This window comes from Stegodyphus dumicola, chromosome 4 (assembly GCF_044657685.1).
Source record: "Stegodyphus dumicola isolate Sdum_Otavi_A_Nest chromosome 4, ASM4465768v1".
NCBI lineage: Eukaryota > Metazoa > Arthropoda > Arachnida > Araneae > Eresidae > Stegodyphus > Stegodyphus dumicola.
This window is the reverse complement of record NC_140771.1, coordinates 208886617-208904422: the sequence shown is the minus strand read 5'-3', so window position 1 is coordinate 208904422 and position 17806 is coordinate 208886617. Positions and strand designations below refer to the sequence as shown.

Genomic DNA, 17806 nt, shown 5'->3' with positions numbered 1-17806 from the left:
CAAATGCAAAATTCAGGAGTTTTACAGAATTCCGCAAATCGGAACCCGGAAGTGTGTTCTACGTCATCACCGGATATGTACCTTTGATATCTCCGTTGGCAACAAAGCTTGGCGAGCATTTGGCGTTATTTTTTTCCCGTAAATTTTTCCGAAGAATTGGCGCTAATTTAGTTCACGTGTTAATTAGCGAGTGCGAGGTGTGTGTTTTTTGCACCATTTTTCTCGCTTTACTTCAGCTATTTATCTTCTTTTTTTCTATTAATAATTATTTGTATTTTGTTATATTTACGATTAGTGTTTGATTTTCATTTAATTTATAGTTGCATTTTATTTACAGCATATATAATTATTGATCTGTGTTTCGATTTGTAGTTGTTTGTTTTGCCGATATGCAACCAAAAAAGATGAAATTACTTATAATTGGAGATTCAATGGTTAAATATTTGGATGAATATTTACCGGCGAATCTTCTGAATTATGAAGTAGATTTACATTCTTTTCCTGGTGCAACGATAGAAATTTAAGACATAAGATATCCTTTTTGGACAATCGATACCATTTGATTTTGGTACATGTTGGTACCAACAATTCGAATGACAGTGTTGAAGATATTCTTAAAAAGTACGATTGCCTCTTTAAGGATATTAAACGTTTGAACCCGAATATCAATGTTATCATTTCAGATATTAAATAATGGATAACTGATTAGTAATCCTATGACATATTTTTCTAAGCCAAAATAACACATAATACTACACCAGCTTACATTAATTAAGATTAACATTATTTTTTTCAATCCTACCACGTGGTGAAGATTTTTTCACAACTTTAAATCAGCGAGTAGCAGCTTTGAACCGTTTACAGGTAATTAATAGAAAGATTGTAGAAATTAATTCTCAACTTGAAAAGTACTGCCAAAATCGAGAAGCGTTTTTTATTTGCAGGTCGTCTCATCATTTTGGAGCTAAGTTATTGGCTAGGGATGGATTACATCTAAACCGTCTGGGGAACAAGAAACTTGCGGCAGTTTTCCTGGATAATATCAAGATTGTTTTGACTTCAAAGCCAGTTTCTACAAAGGTAAGTCCTTTTGTATTGCTTTGTGTTTCATTTACTACATTGGATTTTCCACCTCTGAGTGATTCTTTTGTTTCTGCAAGCCCTTCTTATCCTCTCTATTCAACTGTTTTAAAGCATGGTTGTGCTGTAGATGCTACTAAGAAGGCTAATTCTGATTTGAGAAATGCTGCTAAAGTTGCTTCTGGCTCTCGGCTGAAGAGGGTTGCTATTCTGGTGCTGGATCTCGTTTTAAATGTGTTGTCCATGGTGGTGACTCTTATTCAAAGAATGCTGTTAACCACACAGATGGTTTTAGTTTGCATCTGCAAAATGATACCACCCCTGGCTCACATCCGAAAAATGTTGCCAACCCAGATGCTAGCTCTCGGTCTCTTTGCATTGCTGGCCATGGTGGTGGATCTCGCCCAAGGAACGCTTCTGTACATAGAACTGATTCTGGTTTGCATGTAAGGAATGGGACTAAACCTAGATGTCATCCTAGAAATGTTGCCATATGTAGTGTTGGCTCTCATTTTAAGTATGCCAATGGTTTTAGTTCACGTCCAAGGAATGCTGCCGTCCCTCGTTCTGGTTCTGATTTGTATCCAAGGAACGTTGCTACCCCTGGCCTAAGTCCTGAGAATGTTGTCATTCCAGGTGTTGGCTGTCATTCTAGACTTGTTGGTGTCCGTGGTACTGGCTGTCATCCGAAGAATGCTTCTGGTTTGCATTCAAGGAATAATGTCACTCCCAGCCCCTGTCATAGAAATGATATCCTTGCTGATGTTGACTCTTCCAGGCGTGTTGCAGTCCATGGTTCTGGCCGTTTTCTGAGGAGCAGTGCTAGTTCCACTGTTAATTCTTCTACGAACACTACTGTCCCAATTGCTAGTTTGGGGATGTTTCCATAACCGGCACTTGGCGAAATTGCGGATTTGTTTACATCGGAAGTGAGCGTACGTGCGCCAGAGTATGGTAACCCTGATAATTGTTGCAACCCACACAGGGAATTTTCCTGAAGGAGGAAAAGGGAAATTTTCTGTTTACTTTTCGAACATTACGGTAAGAGAAAATAAAGTTTGAAAGTCGCAAATCATTATTAGTTCATATTTTCGCAAAACGTTTATGGGGTTTATTTTTCGAACATTACGGTAAAAGAAAATAAAGTTTTTTATAATTTCGCAAAACGTTTATGGGGTTTGGGGAGTTAAAAAATGCAGCAAATTATTATTATTAACATAACAAAATGTTCCTTTTTTAGGTATTATATATGTTATAAATATTGCTATTGCCATGAAGACAAACTGGGCAAAGTTAAAATGATACCAACAACAACAGCATTTAATTTATTATAGCTTTTTTCTTACTTTTACTGGAATTCTAATGATAAAATGATTAGTGCATTTAAATACATATTAAATGAAAATATTAAAATAGATATGGAGATGCATTAAATATGATTTGGACTAATTTAATTATGTATTCTTACATATATAGCTATGCACATTTAATTTTTCTCAATAAAAATAATTAAGCTATCCTTATTATTTTTATATGTCTATACATTTTTTAACTCTGCACATAGCTACTCAGAAAGAAAGATATATGGGTAGGATATAAGAAGATAAAAATTATTAATCTTCCCTTCAAAGTCAAATGGATATAGCTGTAGTATATGATTTCAAAAAAAGTAAATCATTAGAATATTAAGCTGAAAATATAAGTCTGAAGGAAAGAGATTTTTCTTAAATTCAAACTGTGCACAAAACATTTCAGATGCATTCAAACTCTGAACTGGAACATGTTAATTTACTGTTGTGGAACTAATATGAAAACAATATTGTTGACAGTATAGTAGTGTACCACCAAAGAATTTATGCTGGGAGAAGAAGCAAAGCTTCGATGACACCACAAAGCCAAATGATAACTGGCTTAATTTTTACTCTTTTTATGCATAAAATGTCATAGTTGTTAGTATCTCATTAAAATGTATTTTCTAATAATATAATGATTTGCAAATGATGGAAATTTACTTGTCATTAAAACATTTTGTTCTAAACACTCTTCAGCTTATCAAAGAAGTTAAAGCTATTCCAACCTATCCCCCATATTAAAGTTTTTTTGATTAAATCAGGTTCATGTCTAATGCATCAAAAATATAAATAAACTTTCTTTAGTATTTGTCAAACATCAGTTCTCATGGCCTTAAATTGGATGCAAGATTTATTTCACAAAGTTACGTTTTCACTTATGGGGCAAAACTTTTAAATTTGTTATTTGAATCTGTTACATTAGTCTTTATTTTAAAGAATATATTGTATGTCATATGGCCATGAAGGCAACCTGGTTAAAGTAGAAATGAAATTAAACTTTCTAATTAATGTGATTTGAAGCCATTGTGTTATACTTCGAGGAATATGTTATATGGTAAATATGTGTACTCATGTTTTTCCTGGAAAGGGCATAACAGTTTTTTACAGAAATAAGTTACCAACCTAAATCTATTGTCATGTCAATTAAATTTTTCTGAAAGAGCAGGATTATTTATAAGCCAAGTGCTAAACCTTTGTATTGTTACCCTGATCATGAAATTTTAAATGGTGATTTAATTTCTTTTTTCAGGTTGAACTGCCCTTCAATGAAAGCTTTTGCTCGATGTGTGGCCTGTAATAGCACTAAATGGGACTTTTGTGAACTGAAATCTGTTAGGCTTTCCAAAATCCAGAAAGGTAAAGTTTAACTTTTTATTTAAGCCTAATGTTCTTAAAATATATTAGAATATCCATAGGTGACATTTGATTATTGTTTAATAAAGACACCATAACAAAATAAGCTGATTGAATCACCAAATTTGTAACTTGTAACTTTTAAATATATCCAGACTGTCTGCTTTAATAAGGAAGTAACATACAGTGCATATATAGTAGTGTTTTGATTTTCATTTATCATTTTATTCTGTTTTAAGTATGAGTTCAGCAATGCTCCAACATAAGGTATTCCAATTTATATGAGCTTTAAGTCGTACAGCTCCTTATTTTATTTTGCATATTTATACTTGTTGTTTTGAAATTGTCAATAATTCATAAAATGCTGATGAACAAAACATTACTATGCTGAAAACCTTAGCTACGCCTCTATTAATTATATACAATTGAACACAAAATTGCACTTCCGCGCATACGTTAACGCCAGAAATATGCAAATTCGGTGACTGACAATGCGGTGCGCAATGTATGCATGTTGGAATTCAGGTCTGTTGTACTGTTTAAATGGAATATGGTTTCTGAGAGTGATCAGTATTCAATAGTTATGGCTCAAAGCATCATTTAAGTGAATGTCAAAAGTGGCGAAAAATTGGTATAATTGAGAGAAGTCAAATACAAATGGAAGTCGCAAAAGATTTGAATCTGGAGCTGCTTTTTTAAGCAATGAATCGGTTGACAGACAGCCTTGGTCAACGGCGACCAAGAGCAACAAGTGCATCAGAAGAGCGTTTTATATCCTTGTTCACGCGAAGAAACTGCAAGGGATTTGGTTTTAGAGCTTCATGCTGCGATAGGAACTCGAATTAGCCGTTCTGCTGCTGCACGAAGGCTTAACGAGGTTGGACTGTATGCAAGAAAACTAATGGTTTGTGTCCCATTCACTCCATCTTCCAGAGGGGCCCATTTAAACTGGTACCGTCGTCATGTTCAGTGGTGCGAAAACGACTGATCCCGAGTATTGTTTACTGAGAAGTCCACACGTAGTATAAACAGTGATTCTAGACATGTGTTGATCTGAGAAAGAGGGAATTAACAAACAACTTCCCTTCTCTTGTCCGTGAAATATACCGTTTCCGCGGTTTAATGCGTACGACCAATGGCCGCATCGGAATCTTTCAAGGAGGTTCTGTAACCGTTCGTAGATATGTTGACGAGCTACTGGAACCCCAAGTTAGACTGTTTAGGAGTGCTATTGGCCCAGAAGTTTTGCTAATGGATGAAAATTTGTGGCCTGGTCGAGTATATGTGGTGTAAGAATACTTGTACGCCGAATTCATCCACGGACCTTCCAAGAGCTGACAAATCCACTTTTAGATCATTGGCGTGCAATTCTACAAGACTTCATCAACACTTTGGTAAAGTCTATGAAATCAAGATGTCAGATGTGCAAACTTGCCCTAGGTGACCATACACCATATTAATAAAAAAAATTTTCTGCAAGAGGGGCTTAATTTTCCCATCAATTTGCTTTTAATTTAAATATTTTGCGAATAATCAACTGCCAAATATTGTAATTTATGTTAACTAATGCTTTTGTACAAATTTCTATTAATAATTTTTAATTATCAGCTACTTTTATTTCTGTCATTATCCTTAAATTTTGATGACAGTGTAAATACGGCTCTGAAAGACGAGACGAATTAGTTGTTAATCAGCTGTAAGACTTTGAGGTTTAAAATAATGTTAGCGTTTTATAGTTGATTCATGAGTGATTTGGGAATATGTAATATTTCTTATGCACTAAGGGGGATAGCTTAATGTCCACATTCTCTTTCAGCTATTTAATTTCTTGCTGCTCATCTGAAGTTACTGTTTAAAGAGACAACCATATGTATTCATATGTATATGACAAATGAGATTCTCGTATGTATTATGGCATATGAGACAGATGAGTATTGCCATATGTATATGACAAAAATCAGTTTCTTACAGTTGTTTATAGACCAGAAGACTGGCCTGACAAGTAGTTAAAGCCACAAACACTTGTAATTTTTCCTGAGGTTTATTCTGGTAGCTGGAAGAAACTGCTTGCATGCATTTCTGTAGATTTTATCTTGTGTAATGATGTATCAGCTAGTTTTTCTTAGAAAAATCTTCACAAAGCCATTCTGCTTGATAAACAAATAACAGTATATTTTGTCATACAAAAAAAAAAAAAAAAAAATTAGCCTAATCAGTTCTTTCCTTTCGGACCCATAAGTAAAAGCTGAGATCATAGTGTTTCCTACATACAACATGAATATGAGACAGTTTCTTTTAGAAATTCCTCCACGAAGGCATCCCTTCATTTAAGCAGATAGCTGTAATGTAATTTGCTATATTCGAACAAATAAAACAAACAATTTAATGACTTCTGTTTCTAGAGCATCTAGTCCCTCTCAATAGTTAGAATTTGCTGAATATTTTTTTCATGATGCATTCAACAGTGTCTCTAGTTTCCTTACAAAGGTCATTTCAAAAATAGACATTGCGCATAGTACCTTTCAGCAATTCGCAGAAAGCCATTTAGTTGGGTTTTTTTTTTTTTTTTTTTTCATATTAATGATGAATTCTGAGATTTTTAGCACATTTTTGCATTAGTCTGAATGAAGCAGGTGGATAGATAATTTATTGTGACAAATTATATAAAAGATATGCCTTTATGAGAAATTTTTTAAAGACAGTTAGCCTAAATTTCTCTAGGAATAAATGCAGCTTTTTTGAAGTTAAGTAATTTGTATTTTTATGGGAAAGCCATGAAAACCATGCGTTTCCAATCTATTTATCTACTGGTTATTGAATCTGGAACAAACTAATAGTATTCCATGGCTTCAGACAACATTCTACCCATGATGAGCCTTTTTTTCTAATACAGTAAAACATGGGTAATTTTTTATTAATGGGTAATGATAAATGATGACCTTTCAGTAAATTTATGAAAATTAATACACGTATGTGTACAGTTGGTTGAATACAAAATGAAGAGCAAAATATTAATGTAATTTACTGTGTACCATACACAAAATGTTATAGCTATTTCACGATAAAAAGGAATGGAAAAATTTATTTAAATAAACATTTTAATTTTAAAAATGCATAAGCCAGGCTATTTTCCATATAAACATTCATAGTATTGAGCAACTAATTGAACTGGGAGACAAGAGTTCATATGTACATTGTAACATACTTCTGTCACCAGTCTATTGATTGAACAATAAGCAAGTGACAATCAAAATCATCCATTATCAGTCAATGATGTGTGCTAATTTAAGTTCTTATTTATATGAAGTGACACCTGCTTGATTTTTACTCGCTATAAATACTCTTTCATGTGAAATTAAATATCAAATTACGGAAGTTTATGAAGTTGACCTGTTAAAAATTCAAAATTGAGACAGTGACATGGAAAGTTCTTGGGTGAAAGAGATGACATGCATTTCTAAGGAAAACTCGCTCGTATACACATTACACATGGGGAAAACCACAAAAACACCCATGCAGCCAGCCTGTTTGCCTTTAATATAAGGTTAGGTACTTTTAATATAAAAAGATTTTACTAAACTAACAGTCTCTATCTTTTTCTTTTAAATATTTTATTCCTAAATGGATACTGCTTTTTGGATTTTTTCATGTATTCATGAATAAATATTTTTATTCTTCAGTTTTGCATGCTTGGATACTGAGCTGCCATTTTTCGAAGTTAATTAACTAAACTATAATTTTTTATCTTAAGGTATCTGACACATAAAATTCTAGTAAATTTAAAAAAAAACTCAACTTTTATAATTACAAGAAACGCATAGTGAACTTTACGAGAATCTGTGGTTATATCTAATCTAATATTATTATAGATTTGTTTAATGGCTAAAGTCATGAACAGGTTTAAGAAATAATTATGTCTATACTTCTCATAGTATATAAAAAAAAATAAAAATCTATTAATCAGACCTTAATATAGAAAATGCATAATTTTTGTAAACATACCAAAGGTTCTTCACTAGTTGTTAAACAAATAAAATCTGTTCAGAATTTTAATTCAAAATTCAGAAAGAAAATTAAATTTTGTGTGGTTTCTGCATATATGTGATTCATGCATATTAATGATTCTAACTAAAACTTAAGAAAAGCCTCCATTAAGAATAATAATGATGAACTTTATCTCTTACAAGAATCTCAAAGATAAATTTTACTATTTTATTACAAAAGTGTTACTTTATAACAGCTGCACATTTAAATAACCTTTATGTTCTCAACAATTTTAGTACAGAAATTATCTTTAAAGTAAGAACCCTGAAATTAATCTCTAAGAATTGGTAATTCAATCCAGGTTAGACTATTGGCGCACAATTTGTCTTCATAATTTTTCCTATGTGCACAGTGAATATGAATGTTATATAATCTTTCACGAAGGAAAGATTCCTCTTAAGCAGATAGCCTTCGTGTGCTTTGCCATAAATTGACTAAAAAATACAGCTTCATAAAATAAGTAATTAAGGAAATATGAATAAAAATAGCCATCAGTAAATTTTTTAATGAAGTTTTTCTTAAAAAATAATTATATTTTCAATTTTAGGACAAGTACATTTCTGAAATATTGAATGAACTGAATATTGTAATGAAGGTTCATTGTGTTCTCGATGAAATTAAATAATGCAGAATTTTTAATGTAATACTACTATATTGAATGCTTTAAACTCTTTAATTAAGTTAGCATAAAAATATTCAAATTAATTGCATTTTTATTTGAAATTCCAACAAGCAAACTTAAAACTGTAGTTACTTAAACTGTTTTTAAGTATTTTAAAATTTTAAATGCATTTATTTGCAACAAATATTTTAATTGTAGTAATTAGCTTTATAAAATTGAATTTTGATTCTTGTTTTTAATGGAAAATCAAAATCCTTAAATAAGTATAGAAACAGACAGCTATGTATAAATATTTACAGCACTAGAGAAAAGTACTCAAAGAAACTCTGTTTCACATTAAATTTACTGGGAGTTAATAAACAATAACTAAACTTTGACAAAACAAATAAATTTCCATTAATTTATGTAATAAATAAACAGAATATCAGAATGAAATGAGTAACAATGCAAAATTTTCGAAAATATGCATATCAATACATGCAAATTATAAAAATAATGGGTAAAAGTTTACAATTGGGTGCCCTTTGTTTTTTGGGGATTCTTTTTTGAAGCCAAGATCGGTGCCAGGAAGGCACAATTTCAAGATGGCCGCTACACAAAACCAAAATAAGAAGTCAAAAAATTGTACAAACTCTGTGTCCATGTACACATCAATCTGTTTTCACTTAAAAAAAAATCTTAGAATTGCACAAACTAGGCATTGCACACTGCCTTAAATTTGTCCATGTACACATCAATGTATTTTCATTTAAATAAATTCAGGAAGCTAAAACACAGTTAAAACTATCATGGTGAGGTTTCATCGGCAAAATTTTTTAAAAAATTGTCGCTAATCCATAGCTAGGGTTTTCAGCGCCCAGGGACAACTGAAGATTTCGTGCCCCCTACTGCTTGCCAAGGATCGAAAACATTTAATTCTAACATGCCGTAACATCAGTTTGGAGCCCCTTGGATTCTGCGCCCGGGGACAGATGCCCCGTCTAGCTACGCCCCTGCGCTAATCGAAGGGGCACCCAATTCTACACTAGAGCCAAATAATGAACAGTCAATGAGAAATATATACACTGCATGAATTAAAAAAGAGGGACAAGAAGAAGATGCATGAAATATGCTTTAGTTTCTTCCTTTATTTACCTTTAGTATTACAGCTTTTCAGTTATACAATGAATATTTAAACAATGTCTGGAAAGAATTAAAAAACTCTAATTATCTGAGCCAAAACTGTTAGTATTGTGACAAGTAATATAAAATTATATAATCAAATTAATAAATCTGAATCAAGATAAGACAAATTATAATAAAAGAATATATAGAATTACAGGAAAATTAGTTTATTTGAAATATGAAAACAGCCTACAGTATAGCATCAGATTAAAACATTAGAAGGGTACCTTGGATTGTAAGAAGTTATTAATATAAATTAGAATATAGAGGAAAGGATGAAATGATAAGACTGGAATTTTAGAAAATTTGTTATTCAGTGACAGATTACATTCTTTTGATAAGATGGACAGAAAGCTATTTTGAAGTAAGATCTTATTTGTTCAAAATGTTTTCTAAATCTGGAACACTGCACCACTAGGTAAGGTTTGAGACTGTATATCCCAGAATGAAAATATTAATTAAAATGTAACTGAAATAATAATACAGTAATTTTATTATAATTCAATAAATGCACAAAATTGTGAGATAATTACTTCAAAGTACATCAAATTTAGAACTACAGTATACAAAAGTTTGGAATACAAAAGATCCCAAGTGTGAAAAATGTGAATGAAAAGAGTACCAGCTACACAAAATTCTTTGCTGAACCTAGATGTATACAGACATTTTATAATGAAAAAATGATTTTTAAAACATTCTGATAGAAAAATATGAAACTCTTTGATGAGATCTAATGAAAATATCAACAGAATCAACTTGAAGATGTTTATAAGTTTTTGCAAAACAGTACGTTTTTTATGAAAAAATAAATAATATTTCTTAATTTCTTGTAGTTTTAATCCATAAAAATAAAAGTCAAATATTATTGTCCTAGCAGTTCGTACATGTGGTATATAAATATTGTTAAGAATTAGTTCGATTTTCTATTCCTTTTCATTCATTACAAATAACTGTTTTGCTAATAACCGAAATATGAAATATACTGTGACCCAAAATGTTGTTCTATGCCGTTTAATTACTTTTTCTTACTGTTATTTATTTCACTTAGAGTGCAAGTAGATGCGTAGCAATACAATAACAACAGTATTCAAATTATAATAATTTAATTCAATATAAGACACAGAGTAATATCATATGTAAATTTTCTGTCAAACATTGTGAATTATATGTAATAGGGAATGTTTACAAACTAAGAACAATATCTGTGAATTTAAAAATGTTCTGCCTAAAAAACACTCAAGATGTATAGTTTTCCTATATCCTTAAAGTTCAAGTGCATACCATATAACAGCGATAGCAAATTCTTACCGATAACTGCTGTGCTTGTTTACGATATTATTTACCTATTTTAATTGCCAAGCAGTGATAAATCAAAGAGTAGGGCAACCACCGTTAGAACTATATTAACCCTGCTCGTATGCCATTGGTCAGCAAAGATAATGTAACGATGACGTAGGTACACTTCCGGTGATGACGTACAACACACTTCCGGGTTCCGATTTGCAGAATTGTAGCTCGTTCAAAATTCAGAGGCCAGATAAAAATTTAACCTTATAAATAAACATGGAAATAAACCAATGCTACTATTCCTGATTCCTCTTTTCAGGAATGAGAAGACAAAAGAAAGTTATATCGCATTGTGTTGGATTTCAAAACTATGTAGTTTGTATTTACTTTAATTTTATACTTATAATTTTACAATACTTATTACTTTTACTTTTTGGCCACTAATAATTGTTGTTAGTTTGGTTTCATGAGAGTGGCAGCAGGGCAATTCATAGAAATAGAAAAATATGTTTCCGTAGCTAGTTTGGCTTATTGAAGATTAATTATATGTTATATACCTGAGTGATGTTTTATTAAATAAATGAATACTTTAGAATATAGTAGTCTCTTTAGAGTCCGTGATGCGTATTTCCAAACCCTACCCCACTTTTCGAATTTTTGACGTCATGAACAAATCGACTAGTTTCGCCTGGATGGTAATTCTTGAGCATGCGCTGAAGGGCGAGAAGTAACATAAACAGAACTTCGGCTTGCACTTGTAAACAGTATTAAATATATTGTCTGAAAGTGTATTCGTTTATGTAATTGCATAATTTTACTGTTTCTGTAATAAGAAAACTTCATTCAGATAAGATTTATTTTAATATTATTATTATTGTTATCTGGTTATAGGATTATACGAAATGCTGAATACTCTAGGTACTGTCGTAATCTTCGCATAACCTTTCACATTGGATTTTGCCTTACCATTTTAAAATATAATGTATTATAAAGATTAAATCAAAGCAAAAAACTTTGTTAGAGATGTGGGGTTTTCATCCTCAGAGAACCCGTTGGCGTTTCGGGAAAGAACCCCTTGGCGCCGTTGCATTTTTACTCGCCAAGCCGATGAGCCGAGCCGCAAACGTGATTTTTAGTGCATGTAAATTCAAGTTAGCAGACAAAACAATATATTAAGCATATGATAGTAAAAATTCACAGATAATGGGTTTTCATCCGCAGAGAACCCGTTGGCGCCGTTCCATTTTTACTCGCCAAGCTCGCGTTTCATCGACGCTGAGGCGAGCCGTAAACGTGATTTTTAGTGCATGTAAATTCTAGTTTTAGCAGACTAAACAATATATTAAGCATATGGTAGTAAAAATTCACAGATAATAAGCATGTAGATGTAAAACTAACAGGTTAAACGTGATATACGGAAATAAATTGGTATTAAATTTAAACAGAAATTAATTATTAACTTTTGTTATGAATTTTGCTGATTATACTTCTCATTTTAACCTATGCCATTTGACATAAAATCTACCTGCTACTTACTAAACCGCTAGCCTGACCAAGTATGTGACATTATGAGACATAAAAAAAAAAAAAAGTTACATAAAGTTAGTAAAATGTAAATGTCACTTCTTTCAAATATGCCCAACTATTATAAGTGTAAAATATTTAATGCTACTTGATCAATTACTTAAAGTTTATTTCATTTTCAAACTTGTTAATAATTATGTTAATTCATGTTTAGTAATAATACATACTACTTATGGATCTATTTTATTTTTAGGGTGGTATTACAAATGTGAAATGCAGGCACCGCTAATATTTTTAATTGAATTTATTCAGTTCGCGTTTACTCATAGGTCCTGATTTTTTTTTCATTAATGGTCCTTAATTTCTGTGTGAAGAAATGTGTATGAACTCTGATTAACAGTTTTCAGTTTTTTTTTTTTTTTTTTTTTTTTTTTTTAAGTTACTTGCATGCAGGTTAAAGCAATTTACATTGAAACAAATACCCATCCTTTTCATAATTTATTTCACAATACTAATAACCTTCAACAGTAATCAAATTTTCTTCAGTAGCATTGTTAATAAAACTTGAACATTACACATTTCATTACTTTTCAAGAGTCATTTGAACTATATTCCTTACACCAGCAGTGGTTTGCTAATTTTGATGACCATGGGAATACATCAAACTATTCTGTCACAGATAATCAGTAATAAATAGTATTTATTATTAAAATTTAATAATCTATTTATGTTACACCTGCCATCCTCTGAAAGGTTATTGTAAGAAAAACATTAACAATATATTGTTACAATTTTACGCCATAAAAATTGATTTATTATCATAATTTTAGGTGACAATAAACAATAATAAAAGTAAAAGCATTAGTTAATTATTTAAAACGCACATTTTTGCGGAGTACGAAAACGAATTATTTGAGCGTTTCGAACCTCATGGTTCTGCGTGCGTACAGCTGTTAATAATTAAGAACACAACGTGAACAGCAGTGTTACAAATTAGCATTCACCCCTCCCGCTTTATTTTCTTCCTTTCATCCCGAACCGGGATCTACGAAAATATTTCTATCTATTCGTTGTTAAAAAATTAAGAAAAAAAAGTAATAAATAAAAGAAGAATAATAGAAATCTGCAAATGCGAAGAACCACAGTGATAACGAAACAAAGTGGACGCAAGATGAATGGTTGCAACAAGCGAATAGGTTGAATCCGCTGGGTTACCAGATTTTAACTATTATCGCCAAATTTGGCAATGTTTACATTCACCGGGTTCTCTCCGGAAGTGCTTCCCAGATAATAAGCATGTAGATGTAAAACTAACCCGTTAAACGTGATATACGAAAATTATATTAAATTCAATTTAGCACAGAAAAGAATATATTAAGTATAAGACAATATATAAGCATTTATAACGGAAATAAAAATTCATTTGAAAAATATAAATTAGTATTAATGTGCTGAAATTAACCTGTTTATCACTTATTATTTATTTCCTCTTTGAAAACACATTAATATTTGACAAATAATTATCTCTGCTGAAAATTTTTTGATTGTTTAAAAACTATATTTGTCAATAATGTAATAAAAACTCAATCTAGTGCTTCATAGATCAATATGACAACGAATTCAAAATGTTTTAAAAACAGTTCTTTAATCTTTATTTTGTAGTAGATGCAACTAATGTCACAGAGAAAAAATATTTCAATAAAATGTTCTCCATGTTAATTCAATAGCAAAATTATTTCTATTTCAGTGAGATATCCACTTTCAATGCTTATATAACAGAAAAATGTAACATAAGCATGTTAGAAGTTTTAAATAGAAGCTAAAGGTTTACTGTGCAATTTTATGTAAAAAACATAATAATTTACTTTTCCTTTTAAATCAGCATATTAGTTTCCAATCAACTAAAATTTTTGGCAAGTTAGAGACTTAACACACAGTATTCCGTCACTTAAGATATCAATTAATTGTTCTTTTTCGTTTAGAGATACATTGGAATTGAAAATACCAAAGGCAAAATGAGTCACAGATCCAACCTAATTCCGTTATTTGGAAATTTTCAAAAAAATTTCTGTCAATTTTATCATATGTCGTTTTAAACAAGAAATCTGTATTATTTTCTTTAGTAAATTGTGAAAAAGCATTTTTTTTTTTTTTTTTTTTTTTGGTTCAATTCTCCTTGTCAAAGTATTGGCTTAGTTTTAAAAGCTTACATTAGTACAAATTGTGACACAGTGTGTCTTGGTAAGATTGTTTCAAAATGTCTGATAATAATTTCAAATATTTTCTCTCCAGTTGCTTTTCCTTCCCAAATATTACAACATAAAAAATATTCTACTGTGTCGTTTTCAAAAACATATCTCACATAAACAATAAATTGAAACATTTTAGTACTGTCGGTAGTTTCATCAAGTTTTATAGTAAAGACTGGATTTTGTATTCTATAGTGTCTGATATGCAAAAATTTGGTGAGAAACAGTATCTTTTTTTAATGCTATTGTTTTTAAATCGTTACTATATTTTTCTGCATGCATAAATGATGTCATTTTAATTGCTGAAGGAAGAATGAGCGATTCCCCAATTGTATGAGGTTTTAAATTTTTTGCAATTAAATATGAAACTTTTAAGGATGCCTGTAAATCCTTCTCAGGAACTGTTGTATATTTTTCAAAAACACATTTTAATTTTAAATGCTCTCAGCTCATTCTTTAAAAAAATTCTTCAGATTTATTTACTTAATCTTTATGTTTAGTTTCTGAAAAACTTTTCAGTTTCACTGGCGCAAATCTCGCCAAGCAGACTTTGTTGACGACAACATACAATATAATTAAGACACAATAACACGCCGAATAAATACTAATTCAGAAGTCAAACAGCAAAAACAACTACGTCTACGCTACGTAGACGATACTTTTACCCTGTTTGAAGGTAATAAAGATGATTTAAATAGAGTTCTTTCAACAATCAATTCTATTGATCCTCCTATTCAGTTCACTTTTGAACTTGAGACTTGCAATTCTCTTCCGTTTCTCGACATTCTGGTCACACGTAACACATCCAACTTCAGTACTACAGTTTACCGTAAACCTTCATCGGTTTGCCTTCCACCACACTTTAAATCATGTCATCCGACTAAACAAAAGTTAGCTTCATTTTATTCCTATGTTTTCCGTGCTCTTCAAGTTTGCTCCTCCAAACTAGCCCTTGATGAAGAACTAAATTATTTAAAAGCAATAGCTATTGACAGGGGCTTTTCACCCAACATTATTAATCAAGCAGTTAAAAAATTCTCATCTCAACACACTAAAAGCCACACTCTTATTTTAGGAGATTATAAAAATTCTGTTGTCATTCCCTTCTTTCCATCAATTAGCTATAAAGTTGCACATATTTTGCAGAAATTTAACTTTCGGGTTGTTTACTCTCCCATCAATAAAATTCCAACTTCTATACTCAAGGACCCCATTCCGGATATGAATTCCTGGGGAATTTATAGGATTCCTTGCCAGTGCGGTTTAATTTACATTGGCCAAACTAAGAGAGCCTTAAAATTTCGCGTCAAAGAACATGAGGCATATGTTAGAAAAAAGGAAATACAGAAGTCTTCTGTTGCTCAACATTGTTGGTCCGAAAATCACACTTTCAATTTTTCTGCTACCAAAATTATTCAAAAAACATCTTCCATTGGAGAACTGGATTTTCTAGAGGCATTTCACATTCATAAAAATCTTTCTGTTCTAGTTAACGATCCTAATTCCAATCCAAATTTGCCTTCGGCTTTTAGAGAAATTATGTTTTAGTTCTGGTTTCGCCAACAGATGGCGCCACTTGCTTATTCTTGTCCAGGCTTTCTTATCTTATCTAAACATTATTTCCTATCTTGTTCATTTGCGGTTTTGCAGCTGAAGATGATGGTTCGGTAAAACCATCGAAACTAGTCCTGTGAAAATTTTGTAAATTAACGCTGATTTTTGTTGTTTGACTTCTGAATTAACATACAATTTACAAATAAAAAATGTTAACAGACGTTAGTTCTAAGAATTTTTTATTTTGAAGGCACAAACATTTTAATATCTTTTAAAATTTTGTAAAAAGCCAATAAATAGAGATAATAAATTTGTTAAAAGATATTAAGAATTTACTATGTTTTCATGGTTCAACATCCTGATTTGCCGGTTCGTATCACGTAACACCACACGATCTCCTCTCGCGTAAACTACGCTACAAAAATCTAATTCTCTCAGTAATTATCTACATTAATTTCAAGTTAAATCTTAATTTGGAATACAAGTTTAAATGCAAGAATTATTTCAATTTGTACAAATAGCTTACTCAGAAATTATGTAAAACCGCAGCGCTTTACTTCGCTACTGCATTCTCATTAGAATTGATGAATTTAACCCTTGATTTTGCCTTCGGGTGGGTGGAGTGATTGCAGTCTAATTGTCTTAATTACCGCGAATGGTCTTGGGGCATAAATTTTAATTATCTTGTAAAAATTCTATGTAGTTGTATTCCAGTATTGAAAGAAACAATCTGATAAGAAATGGCTGCGACTTGTTTCGAAAATGAGGTTGTTTTCGAAAAAAAATTACAATACTCTTGTATAATACTTACAAGGAATGAGTTAGGTTATTTAACTAAAGTGCAGTCAATTTTATTTCTTATTTACATGAGTGATGTATCACACAATGCTGTGTAGGCTAGTGACCTAGCGATGATGACTCAAAATGCATCTTTGCATTCAGGCATACACTCTTTATAAGAATATAACCATGCACTGGAGTCCTAGCTTCAGCAGGTACATTTTGTTATGCTATGGAATCTCTGTGAGTCCTAAATTCTAAAAACTTTTCCACTCCTAAATTCCAAAAATTTTGCTACTTGATATTACTGTAAATTCCAAAATTTGCACACCTGCATAACTGCACTGGCTGTGGCCTCAGTTATCCAATGTTCCAACAAAATCAAATATTGTAACGTTATTTTAGACCAGACTTTCTTAAACTGTAGATCGCAGCCCCCATCTACAGCTGGGGGTCGCAAAAAATTTTAGTAGTTTTGTTATTTCTTAAACTTAATATAATAATTTTACAATTACCCAATATTTTTACACAATGTATCTGAAAATAGATAAAGATAAGACAATACAGACAAAGAGAAAAACAAAAATGTTTCAACGCATTCTGTTTATAATATAAATGTTCACTTTACTTGCTTTGCACATGACGCTGTCATTTCGTCTGTTAATTAATTAAAATTTTAACATTGTTCTGTGTCTTAAAATGAGAAATTAAAGATATGACCTAAAACTGCAATACTATCTTACAATACCAGTGAAAAAATTGACAGTTTCACTCGCGTGTGTGTCAGATTTTCGCAA

The 17806-nt window shown here is 31.3% G+C and overlaps 1 long non-coding RNA gene across 2 annotated transcripts in view; it reads left to right on the top strand.

Annotated features, from left to right (window-relative positions):
• The first annotated feature begins 153 nt into the window (after positions 1-153).
• LOC118200291 (uncharacterized) overlaps positions 154-17806 on the top strand; it is a 117768-nt gene continuing 100115 nt past the window's right edge. Inside the window, exons 1-2 of one of the 2 annotated variants that reach the window (XR_015040868.1) lie at positions 154-1080; positions 3682-3788. This is a non-coding gene — a long non-coding RNA (uncharacterized LOC118200291). The remainder of the gene's footprint in view (positions 1081-3681; positions 3789-17806) is intronic. The other variant, XR_015040867.1, reaches the window with a different exon arrangement.